The sequence below is a fragment of the Bidens hawaiensis genome, unplaced genomic scaffold (assembly GCF_021521415.1).
Source record: "Bidens hawaiensis isolate Kalapana, Puna unplaced genomic scaffold, B.hawaiensis_p1.1 tig00011541_1, whole genome shotgun sequence".
In the NCBI taxonomy this organism is placed as follows: Eukaryota; Viridiplantae; Streptophyta; class Magnoliopsida; order Asterales; family Asteraceae; genus Bidens; species Bidens hawaiensis.
The window spans coordinates 543220-556069 of record NW_027491903.1 but is presented as its reverse complement, the minus strand read 5'-3'; the positions used below and the strand labels follow the sequence as shown (position 1 = coordinate 556069).

General features: G+C 34.1%; 1 long non-coding RNA gene and 2 pseudogenes across 2 annotated transcripts; all 3 read right to left on the bottom strand.

Moving 5' to 3' along the window:
• Positions 1-5718: 5718 nt before the first annotated feature.
• LOC143538251 (uncharacterized) lies at positions 5719-7574 on the bottom strand (annotated as a pseudogene). The gene is made up of 3 exons (XR_013136215.1): positions 7551-7574; positions 6490-6645; positions 5719-5929 (listed from the first exon to the last, which is right to left on the bottom strand). The product of XR_013136215.1 is annotated as an uncharacterized LOC143538251 (transcript).
• A 2194-nt stretch (positions 7575-9768) lies between these two features.
• On the bottom strand, positions 9769-11652 carry LOC143538249 (uncharacterized). The gene is made up of 2 exons (XR_013136214.1): positions 11611-11652; positions 9769-11144 (listed from the first exon to the last, which is right to left on the bottom strand). It is a non-coding gene; the product is annotated as an uncharacterized LOC143538249 (long non-coding RNA).
• Positions 11653-11872: 220 nt separating this feature from the next.
• LOC143538248 (nuclear transcription factor Y subunit C-4 pseudogene) lies at positions 11873-12569 on the bottom strand (annotated as a pseudogene).
• Positions 12570-12850: the final 281 nt, after the last annotated feature.

Sequence of the window (12850 nt, the reverse complement as noted above, 5' to 3'; positions counted from 1 at the left end):
CTAGTGTGTGTGGTAGTACATGTGTTTACCTACTCGGTCATAGCTCGTTTAAATAAAAAATATCACTAACAATATCTCCTATCTATCCGGAAGTCCTCCACTTAGCCGCTCCACGAACTTTGACCACATGCCAATAGCCATCCAGTAGCGAGATAAGCGAGAGAATGAGTCTTATAGCCGTTGTTGATATTTGCACGTTCATCTTCACATGAGTTCGTCCATTAACAGCTACATTGAAGCAGGATCCTGGATCCACGTTCCAGCTAAAGAATGTTCTGTGAGGATAATTGATGCAAGTACGTCTTAAAATTGTTACACCTGTCTAACACATCACCATACTAAACGCAATCATTAGTAAAAAGTAATACCGAGGATCGTCGATCCTTTATATCCTGATATATATTTCAAGGATAAACTATCCATAAAACAGTCAAGGATAAAGGATCCTCAGTATAAAATTCATGGCCTAACAGTCGCCATGCTTTAACACAAAGTAGTGATGCCCACAAAGTGTGGTCCTGCTATATAATGGCTTTAACACACACGTCTTTCTTTTTTCTTCTAAGAATGTCTTTAGTCGGTGATGTATAACATGTGTCGACACCATTTTAGCATATCATTACTTTTTTTTTGGGGGGGGTGGGGGGTTCTCTTCCTGTTGAAATGCCAAATGCCAGTACCATATCAAAATACCATAGTATGCCAAACATAGGGGTGAGTAAGAAACGTTTCGAAACCACCAAAGCCAAGGAACCAGAACCAAACCGGTGTATCAAATGCGACAAAGTGTGTTACCTTACAGTACACTGTTCTCAGTTTTTGCATTAAATGGTTTCCGGTTCAGTTCGGGTAAACCTAACGGTTCAAGATGTGAAACAGAAGACCGGCATATTAAATTTAGAATAATTTCAATTCATATTTAATTAATGGGATTTTTAATATGTTGCCTTTATAATTCACAAGCCAAAAACTAATATACGCGAGTTGAAACTTTAAAAAAGTGTACTGTAAGGTTTTCTTTGACAATTGTACGTTAGAATGGTTTTCTTTAGATTTTTTTATTTTTATTATGTGGATTAAAACTTCTAATTGAGGGTACTTTTAGTTTGGATAGTTTGAGCTATGAATGTTGCTATGTTTTGTTGGTTTGATTTAATTTTAATTTTTATTTTGCAATTTCCAAAGTTTGCACAACCCATGTAATAACATAGCCGACTGAATCACATCTGGCACATAACCGATTAGCGGGAACCGATTTTGCGGTTTTGAAACTGAACCAGTTTACAATTTTAGTATCCGGTTCTAGTTCTATTTTTCAATCATTTTTGGTACCGGTTCTAGTCCGGCTTTAGCGGAACATATACGACCAGTTTCTTATGTTATTTAGATAAACCTTTTCTTTTGTTATGCTGTGTTGAAGGGATACCCATTACTATGTGTTTGTATATCCCTCTTTCGATATTCGGGTTCGTTGCCGAGTTCTTCATGCAACGCGCATGCATTAAGAGCATTAGTAATTTATATAGATTAAAAACAGACTGTAATCATGAGCGTAATTTTGGCGGAGTGCATGACTAAAAAAGTTAAAACTTAAACGTACGATCACGGATCACTAGCTCTACTCCACCTTCAGAAATAAATGTGTATAGAATCGTATGTCGTGTTAATATTTTTATACTCTACAAATTAATGTTAATAAATACTCAATAAAACACATATATCCATGCATACCATGCATGCATTAAACCAACTTAGTTAAATGTGACTTGTGAGTGAGCTCTTGAATTGAAGGACTCGGTGGCAGAAGTTGTCGTTCTCCATTAAAGCTAGCAAGCTTGTGACTCACAACATGCAACAACATCTGATCATCTGCAACTGCATGCATCACCTTTTGCACCCAATTATCGGTCGAATCAAAGCAGGGTCAACCCAACTGTATTTGACCCGGAACCCAATTCTGTCCAAAAATACTCATTTAATTTTATGATCCTGGCACCAAATGAGACAAGGACTATAAGACAAGCCCAAGAACTAATGAAGAATGCATGAGTAAATACGGGTTTGCGGATATACCCGTTTATGGTTTTATGTGTTCAAAAGGTTTATTCGTTGGGGATGACCGTCTCACAAAACAAACGATGTGAAATCTAATCTTAAATATATATATAAACAAAACTTTCAAAAGCTCTCTAATTGCTCATCACCACCTCTCAAGCCACCAGATTGATTCATTTATTTGTAAAATGAGACTTATAATGCATTTGACCTGAATTCATATGTATGGGTCTCACCAAACCCAAATAGCGCTTAAACGGATTATAACATCTCATTAAATTAAAAATTAATCTCATCAAAAAATTGATATGCAAATCCTATAAACTAGGAATATCCTAAAAGTTAATATCTGATTATTAAAAGAGGATATTATTTATAAATAAGAAACAATTTTATAATAAAAAATATAAACGGGTCATGGGTTTCACCAAACACAAATAGCTTTTAAACGGGTTATAACATTAAATTTATTTGTGAAACACTTTCATTATCAAACTCTAAGTATATAATTAACTTTCTTACAATAAATAAAATTAAAATCTAAAAAAATATATTCACAATATCAGAAACGAAAAATGTAAAACAACAAAGTAATACGGGAAATAAAAATTAGTATAAAATATACAACTATAGTTCTATCCGTTTATATAATTTTGATATTTTCATGTTCCTGTCAAGACGCCCTCCTTGACTTAACTGCCTAAGCTAAGAAGGTGTCTTGGTAGAGACCATCGGGCTCCTCTATAATCAAGTCAATCAAGACAATCGTCTAGCATATTTATTCCAGTTTAGGCACCCATGTAGGCTATGTAGCTTAACCATGATACATGTCACAAAAGGACATGTGTAGTGGGCGATTAGTTTGGGTGATAATGAGTTTTTGGGGGCGACAACACCACTCCCTTGGGCTACAAAAGGGGCGGAATGGGGGGTGGGGATGGGCAACAAATTCTAGTCCTGGGTTGTGTTTTGGGATATATTAGTATAATAATAAGTTATGTGAGAGAGATATATACATATGTATATATAATGAGCTACAACACTATTACACCCCTAAAACAAAAACTTACTCTTTGTTGATTGGGCGTCACATGACACAAATCGCCTCATTTTGTAACCCCTCCACTACATATAGCCTAGGAGAGTTTGAAGTCACTATTGCATTGAAATCCACATAGTCTTATGTGATATGCCAAAAGAGGATATCACTATTGTACAAAACTAGGTTTTTACCCGGTGCGCTGCGCCGGGACAGGTCGGTAAAATCCGGGTTGTGGTAAAACCCAACGTTGTCAGTTTCAAGTGTTGAGGTGCTAAGTTGATGCGACTTCGGTCAGTTTAGGTTACCTACTTTAATGTACTGAAACTAAAACAAAAAATAAAACAAAAAAGTTACAAAAACTGATCTGGTGGACCAATGGGTTAACGTCGATGATAAAACTTGAGCATTGGTAAAGTCCCACCGTGGTGATCCCGAGCGTTGAGGTGGTGAGTCTACGCAAATTCGATCAATTTCCATCTCAATGTTATGATACCGAAAATGAAAAAATAGAAAACAAAATCGACATTCTGTCGGTTTCGTTACGTTTGTTATGATATTAGAACTAAAACAAAATAAAACACGGTGAGTCTATGAGAATTCGGTCGGTTTTCGTCACGTTCGTTACGGTTGCTGAACTAAAAAATGTCTTGTACCAATAAGGTGTTGCCAAGTGACCTAATGATATACTTACGACACCAAATCTCTAATTTATATTAATATATTTATACAAAAAACAAAACAAATAAAGTAATTTGAAAAAAAACTACAAAGAAACAAAAAAATCTGTTGAAAAAAGAATTTCTCAACTTCAAGAAAACATGGATGAAGAAGTTTAGCTTTAAAAGTCTCGAAGTTGCAGCATATGAAGTTTCAATTAACTTTCATGCTCTTACAAAATTACTAACAACCAACTCATCAAGGTGTCATAATTGTTTAAACTTCAAGATAATTTTTATAAACACAAAACAAAACTAATAAAATATTAAAAAAATCGATTGTGACACCAAACTTTTTAATTATATTATATAGATAATATAGATAATATGCTTGGTTGGTCTTTTTTTCCCGTGCCTTTATTAGAAAATTATGAGTTAAACATGTCTATTTGGTAATTTTCCCTTATATGGAGCTAACCTTTAGACATGTATTATTTTGGAATAAATTATAAAAGATCTTGACTGGACACTATTATTTGAAGAAAGAACAATATTTTTGTGTATTAAATTCAAGTAATGTTATTAAAGACAAATGTTGTTTTTTACATTAAAAAGAGGGTTGGTAAGTGCTATGAGCCTTTGTGAAAGACACTATTACGATCAAGCTAATGCACTCGAAAATAATAATAAGTATGCATTTACATATTTTGAATAAAATTAATAAATACTATTATATATATTTTATGTAGATATAAAGTATTCCTAAAGATGTGTATGATAAATAATATAAAATATATACCATGCTTATACATTCCTTTGTACGTGTACGGATTTACATTTTCTTAACAGCTAATTAGATTTTAATATAACAAAATGGTGTGATATACACAATGTATTTTAACAGAATATTATATTTTTGTTGAGTAAACACTTGAGAGTGATAAAATAAGTGTTTTTGACAATTGAAAGTCGCTTTGGCAACTCAAAAGTTTAGTATCTTTGGACTTTGGGGTTCTTGCTTGATCAATGAGCTCGGTTCCTTAGCATCCGGTACAACTTGGTACAACCTGTCTAGAGTGGAGGTGCAAATCCTAAAAGATTAACCGAATCGAAACCGGTTATTAGCCAGTATACTCTAAACCAGTTTGTAACCAAAATTAGACGTAAGAATAGGGATCGGTTATTGGTTTTTGAGCAAGAATTGATTTGGAATCAGTTAACAGAAACCAGTTATTTTTAACCAGTTACTAATTGGCTAAAAGGTATGACCACTAAATTTCAAACTAGCCATGTTCTAACGGCTATCGGCTATATAGCCATTTCTAACTGTTAAAACTGGGTTTTGACTAAACCCCCTAAGTTAACATTAACTGATTTTTTTTCCCTTTATAAACTGTTAACTAACCAGTTACCAGTTAGCTGATTCGGTTATTAACCTAACCTTTTAATGTTAAAAGGGTGTCCCACTCAAAACCCAGTTATTGACAATAACATATTTTGACCATTTGTCCTAAATCGGTTTCGGTTAGTTCATAGCCCAGCTAACCCGTATTTGCACCTCTGGTCCATAGCATGAATCAAAAGCTGATTACTTGAAACATCTAGGCTTGTTTACTTTTATTTCTTAACTTCATGAATATGAATCGCTGGTTCGAGATTTTAAAGGAGCCTCAAAGCATTGTATTTATTTATGCTTCCTTTCATTGTAAAAAATTCTACTTGTATACACCTTTACACTAGTGACTTTGAAGGATTGTCGATAAGGACCTTCCGGAGATGGTGTGACTTGCCTTTGTTCTTTTTCGAAGGAAGCTGGCAGCATGACCTTTTTGCACATAAGGCGGGTCACAAATACAAGCCATTAATGGTTCTCTCCTAAGGATCATGAATGATCAAAGAGAAACATATAAGATTAGAAGAAAATCAAGCTATGATCATCTAATATGACCGGCAGCTTTGAAGAGATTCAAGTAAAGGGTATTTCAGTCATTTTATATTTCATAAGTCAACCAACAAATTCTTCAACATGCGATATGCTTAACTTACATAAAAAGGCAACTTAACCCCGCTTAACCATAAAAACAAACACACCCTAGTCACTTGCTGCCCTATGGTTCATGATTCAAGGTTCAAGCCACGCCTCCACTTGTCGCGGTGCGAATTATCTGAAACAAAGCTGGTAGAAGCAACACATAATTAGTCACAAATGAAGCCAACCAAATTGACGAAACAAAACATGCTTTTTAAGGGCATAGTTTTCAATTCCAATGGTCAATGTATTAAATAGTATATGAATGCAGTCGATATGAATATTACTTTACAAGTCATTCAAGAGGTCATTCAAGCATGTAATCGGTTTTATTTGTGATTAAATTCAGCCAAACATGCCCGATGACGAAAATAACATTAATAACAATGCAACGAAAAAGGTACCTTTGTATCGGTTTATCAAAGCACAACGATTAAATGTAAGAAAACCATTTGGCTTGAATCTAATTATACTACAGGTTTAAGTTTTAAGAGAACAAAACTATAAATCCATTAGGTATTAAAAAACTACAGTAATTTTGAGAAACATTCAACACGCAGTGTAAATGCTAATACAGGTGTTTTGTTCTTATAACATGAGAATGAAAAGATTCATGCATTTTCATTCCATAAAACCTTGATAATTTGAAATGCCTTCAATACAAATATCAACAATTTATTAACAAAGTTTAAAAAGGAGAAACTTACAGGATCCAATCACAACAAATATGAAGAAACCAAGCACAATGGGCCCACAGGATACGAGTCCTTTTTCTTTGTTGCGGTTTCTGGAACGGTGCCACGTTTCTTGATGTTCTTTTCAAACCTCTCAACCTTTCGATCAGCCAAACGCTTTGATGTAGTCTACGAAGGTAATAAGAATAAGAATCTTTAGTATATCGAACTGATGTGACATGACAAAATTGAGATAAAATGGACACAACAATCCCTTAACTTTATGACCCTATAAAGTTGATTCAGTTTCAGCTAATCGTAGATTGCATCGCAAAATTCTCACAACTCAAAACGAAAACGAAAACGACTACGAGTAAATTTAGTATCAAATCCAGATTCAACATCGAATCTGAAAGCAAAAGGTCTAAATTCCAGATGTCAAATCAAATGTAATATTTTTAAATCACTAAAAAGTTTTTGGGCTGTACCAAAACCAATAACTGAGCTTCAGTTATGACCAGTTCAGTTAACTACCGGTTATAATTCAGTTTCCTAAGGGGGTGTTTGGCCTAGCTTTTTTAACCAAGCTTATTGCTTTTTTAGCTTTTTTTTACAAAATAAGCTTAACTTGTTTGGTTTAGCTTTTTAAGCTTATGCTTATGAGCTTATATAAGCTAATTTGAAGAAGCTCATGTGAAGTTGGTTTTTTAGCTTATTTGAAGTTACTCATTTGCCCTCAAATGGTGATGGATTAGTAATTAGTGAAGCAACTTATTACTAACAAATTAAAGAATGGTGGATTTAACAACTTATTAAGACACATAATTAACTTGTAGAATATAAGCTAATCCAAACACTTATAAATAGCTTATCAAATAATAGAAAATAAGCTATAAGCTAATTTAAAAGATAAGCATAAGCAAAGTTATAAAAGCTAGGCCAACTGAAAATGGTTTGTTCCAACTGAAAATGGTTTGGTTATGGTGTTCCAAGCTCGTTTAAGCAGGTTCCAAGCTGAGATATGTACGTCCCAAGTTCGGTTAAGCAAAAGGTAAATACGAATGGTTCGGTTTCGATTAAATTAAATAGGTTACCAGAGGGAACAAAACCGAAACCATAACCAATCGCTCAGTTAACCGATGGGTTTGGTCGGGTATCGTTTAATTTTCTGTCAATTTTTACGGTTATATGTCCGATGTTCAAATAAAGTTGGATTTTTGCACAACAAAAACCGGAGAGAAACGTCAATACTTGATTAAACTCGCACAGCGGAAGCCCTAACCCTAAATTGTAAAACCGATCATAATTTCCAGACAGATCACAATAATAATAATAATAATAATCGGGCAAATCAGTGTAACCAGATCTGGTCGAATTTCAATAAAATGGGTGAATATATAAATCGGAAGCTGTAATTCGACAGAAACAATGGAGATTAAAATTGAACAGTTGAAGGAGGTTTAAATGAACAAAAAAATCATGATTACCATTGTATTGTATTGTATCGTATCTTCCCAAGATCTGATCTGCAAGTGATGTGATTGAGAGAGTTTACCAACAAGACTTGTTCAGAAACCAACGCCAGCCTGCCTGCCTGACTGTGATTTAAGTTACGGTGTTATACTACCCAGTTGCCAGATGCAATACGACGTCGTGCTGCTGCTGTTTTGGAAGAGTGAAATTGTTAATAACAAATACAGTCCTTCCTTGGAGTCATTTTTAACTCACACCTTTGGTTTTTAACAAACGGAAATTGGATTTTAGCACTCAGATTTGGCATACCGGTCGCGAGTAATTCTAACTCAGGAAATGTTTACACACAATCCTTGTTTTGAACGTATTTCTCTTCAGTGATCTTATATTAACTGAAAGTTAATCCCGTTAGTTTGTTAATGATCTGGACTGCTTATATGTTCTCACTTCAATAGGTTTTTTTTTTGCTACATAAGTAGTCCAGATCATAAAAAAAAAAAAAAAAACTAATGGAGTTAATTTTCAGTTAGTATGAGATAAGTTGGAGTGGAAGAAATTACGTTCAAAATTTGGACTATTTGTACACATTTTTCTGAGTTGGGATTAATCGAGACTATATGTTAAAGTTGAGATTATTGAAGTGCAATTTCTCGTTAAGAGATCGTTTATAAATAAGCCTACCCTTTTTCAATTGTGTCATTTATTTTTACACAAACATAAGCATGTTGAATAAGTGAATTGCCTGACTCATTTAACACGATTATATTTAAAGAGTTCAATAACACAAATGACAAGGTATGTTCGACACGATTAAATATAAGTTCAATAACGTTAACAACACGATTATCATACAAATTTAAACCAAAAGATATACATGAGCTCTTCAAGGTAAAATTACTAGCTGCAAGTTTAAAATAGAACAATATTATTCAACTGCAAGTTTTATCAGATTATCAATGAGAACCGTAAGTACATACCAAATAATTAAAATTCAAATGAAGTGATTCAATGTAGTACTTACTTCAATAGTGTTATATAGCGGCAATGTTGTAAAAGTAGGATTACAAGGCCGAGTATTCGCTACAAGGTATGTCTCTGAGGCGAGTTTCTGTAAATCCGCCTAGTTATTAAGAATCAGTCAAATGTGGTCAACCTCAGCCAAAACCACATCTTATCGGTGAACTTGGACCGATTTTGAGTCAAAAAAATAAAACAAAATACGTATTTCAATAATATAAACGAACAAATACATTTTTTTTATTAATGATTAGTAATATCTAGAATATTTTATTATTTAAAAATGTATTTCTTTTATTTATATTGATATTCATCTATTTTGTTATAAATATTAGTAAACTTATTATGTTTGACATATATATATAATATCTAAAAATTGATTTTCTTTATATTTATCATGTCCAAGTACTCTCCGAGTACTCCGAGTACACCCAACTCCCCAGTCGACCACCTAGGGTCCGCCTAGCGACTTTTATTGTATAGCGGTATTTACTTTTACTTTTGTTTACACGAAACATATCGAATTTTAATCCTAATCCATGACAACAAGACCAATTTGCTACCATTTTCACACAAATGCATTCTGCTTTGCATTGAAAAGAAATGCTATCAGGTGTTAGCGAATTTTCAACATGCAAACTAATATCCCCAGCATGAACAATATATGGTGTTGCATATTAAAAAAAAGACTGAATTCCTACATATCTGAATTTTTGAAATCAGATGATAAACTAAAGCAGAAGACGAAAGAGGATTGAAGACACGAAGGCGTGAAATTGGAGCAATCCCTGTATTTTCCCCTAAATGTTGAGGATAAACCGATAAACATAATGTATAAGTTTCATTCCAACTGCACAATGCTTGATAATTGTTTTTATACAGAGATTCCTAAGACTAACAATCATTCAAACTAGTTACACTACGTATAGCAACACCCTGTTTATGTCATATCATAACTTGCAGGAGTTACTACACCAGCAATCTGATCTTCATCAGACCCGCAAAAAAAGAACCCGCCAGTTACATAATCTTCGGCTTTAACTGCAATAAAGCAAAAAAATGAAACAAGATTACCTGCTTTTTCATGGCTAAAAATGAGTCTATCATACAAGATTATGATCAAGAATACTGTTTAAAAGCACACAACATATCAAAAAACTCATATTTTACCCATGTTTGTTTATTATATATCTTGGGTTTCATCTTTTTTTCTTCTTACATCAAGTGAACATGACCCGTAGTCTCTCGTGTTCATTTCTAGGGACCCACAACAACCATACCTAGTAAAATTTCGTTTTTTGTTTATTTATTTATTTTGAAAAAAGCAATCCCAAACACACGCAAAACAGTCTATTCTTAAAAGGCAATAACTGATGTTAGGCAATAACTGTTTACCAATGAGGCAATGGCCATATTTGCAAGCGAGAAACTAGGTGTTTGAATGCGTTACAATCCTGAACATCGCAAATTTCATTTTCAAAAATCATAACATTTTTAAACAGCAAAGACCAACAAAATATGGAATATTTTCATATATAAACTCTTCTCTTTAAAGGGTTATCACTTATTATCACCAACTCATCAAAATCTAACAAAACATGAAACTCAGCTTGAGCAACAACATACAGATTGTTTTCGACTCCATTCATATTTAAAAGAACATACCGATGCATTCTAACTAAAATTTCAAGAGCAAAATTTCACATTTAGAACAATAGCATACAGAAAAATTAACAATTGTAGAACATAATCATCAGTAAAACAATCAATAAAGAAAGATCAAGAATCATAGAACACAATTTCACCATAAAACAATCAGGATTTTGTAAAAACAAATAAGATGAACACAAACTCTAATAATAAAACCTTCAAATTCTAATAATTTCCCAGAAATAGACCAGTCCCATCACAAATAACCAAGATTCAATACAAATCATTGTTACACAATCAAAATTCACAAACTTTACCAACCCAGAATAATAACAACATAATCTTTCTCAAAAAAAAAAAAAAGGCAACTTCAAGATTTTGCAACAACAAATAAGATGCACATAACCAGCAACACGAATTCAGAATTCAGATGACAAAATGTTCAAATTCTTTTTACTCAAAAAAAGATTAAAAATTTAGAACAACCCCATCATACAGGAACCAAAACTTCACACATTTCAACAACCCAGAACACAAAAAGCTTCAAACTTAACACAATCTTTCTCATAAAAATAACAAAAACCAAAAAGACAAGGTTTAAAAGAGTATACCAATGCATTATAACTAAAATTTCAAAAGCAAAATTTCACATTTAGACCAATAAAGAAATATCAACAACTATTGAATATAATCAAACAGTCAAAACAATCCAATAAAGAATTATCAAGAGTCACAGAACACAACTTCACCATAAGAACAATAACACAAGAGGAAACCAAGATTTTGCATCAACAAAAACGATGAACAAAATCAACAACACAAATTCAGATGACTAAATGTTCAAATTCTAATTATCCCACAAAAAAAAAAAGATTAAAAATTTACAACTACCCCATTATAAAAAACCAAAATTTCACACAACTTTAACACAAAAACACAATCTTTCTCACAAAAAATAATAATAAAACCAAAAGTTCACACATTTGAACAACCCAAAACACAAAAAGCTTCAACCTTAACACAAAAACACAATCTTTCTCACAACAACAATAATAATAATAATAATAATAATAATAATAATAATAATAATAATAATAATATTAAAGCAGAAAAAGATTCAAACTTTAACACAAAAACATGATCTTTCTGACAAAAAAATAATAATAAAACCAAAACTTCACACATTTGAGCAACCCAAAACACAAAAAGATTCAAACTTTAACCCCAAAACACAATCTTCCTCACAATAATAATAATAATAATAAAACCAAAAAAAAAGGACAAACTTACCCTTAGCCTTGACCACCATCAATCCCCCTTTGACCACCACCAGCACTACCACCACTCCCATACGACCCATCATCACCCCCCTGCCACACCGACTGCCACGCCGTCGACGGCGGCCCATACATCCCCGTCGGATCCACCGCCGGCCTCCCCATCGTGACCCCACCACCCATCGTCGGCGGATAATAATGCGGCAACCCACCACCACCTCCACCACCAGACACCGACACGTCATCCTTAACCTCGTCTCTGGGCACAATGTCGACGAGGAAATCGAAAATGTCGGTGCGCGTAATAGCGGCAGCGATATCGTTCTTCTGCAAGGTCCGACGCTTGTTCTCCTCGGCGTGAAGCCAGGAGCGGATGGTGAGTTCGAGGATGAAGAGTTCGCATGCCTTGGCGAATAATATGGGAGCCTCGGCTGAGATCATGCGGACGTCTTCGTCGGCTTTCATGATCTTTTTAATCCGGGCTAAGGGGAGCTGGTGGTTCTTGAAATCGTTCACTTGTTCGATCTCTTGGCGTTGGTAGTTCCAGAACATTTGGAGCTGTTGGTGTTGTTGTTGGAGGAGGTGTTGGTAGGCTTGTGCTTGAGGGAATGGTGATGGTGGTGTGGTGGTGGTGGTGGAGGACGGTGGTGGTGGAGGGTTGTTGGTGTTATTGTTGTCCATTGCGTTTTGTTTTGTTCGAGAGAAATGGTTTGGGAGGGAGGGAGGGAGGGAGGGAGGATAAGGTGTGATGGGTGTATTTGATTTAAGATGATATTATTATTATGAGCCCTATTGCCATTGGATGGATTGGACTTGAAATTGATTTGCTTATCCTGCGCACCCTATGTATGGGTGGGTATTATTGTCCTTTTATTAACTTTTTGGTCTTAAGCTTATGTGCTGTGGAACCACTACAAAACGTGACGTTTTGTGTTATGTAACGTCCAGTTAGTAAATGATGGGTTTTTATTTTAAGG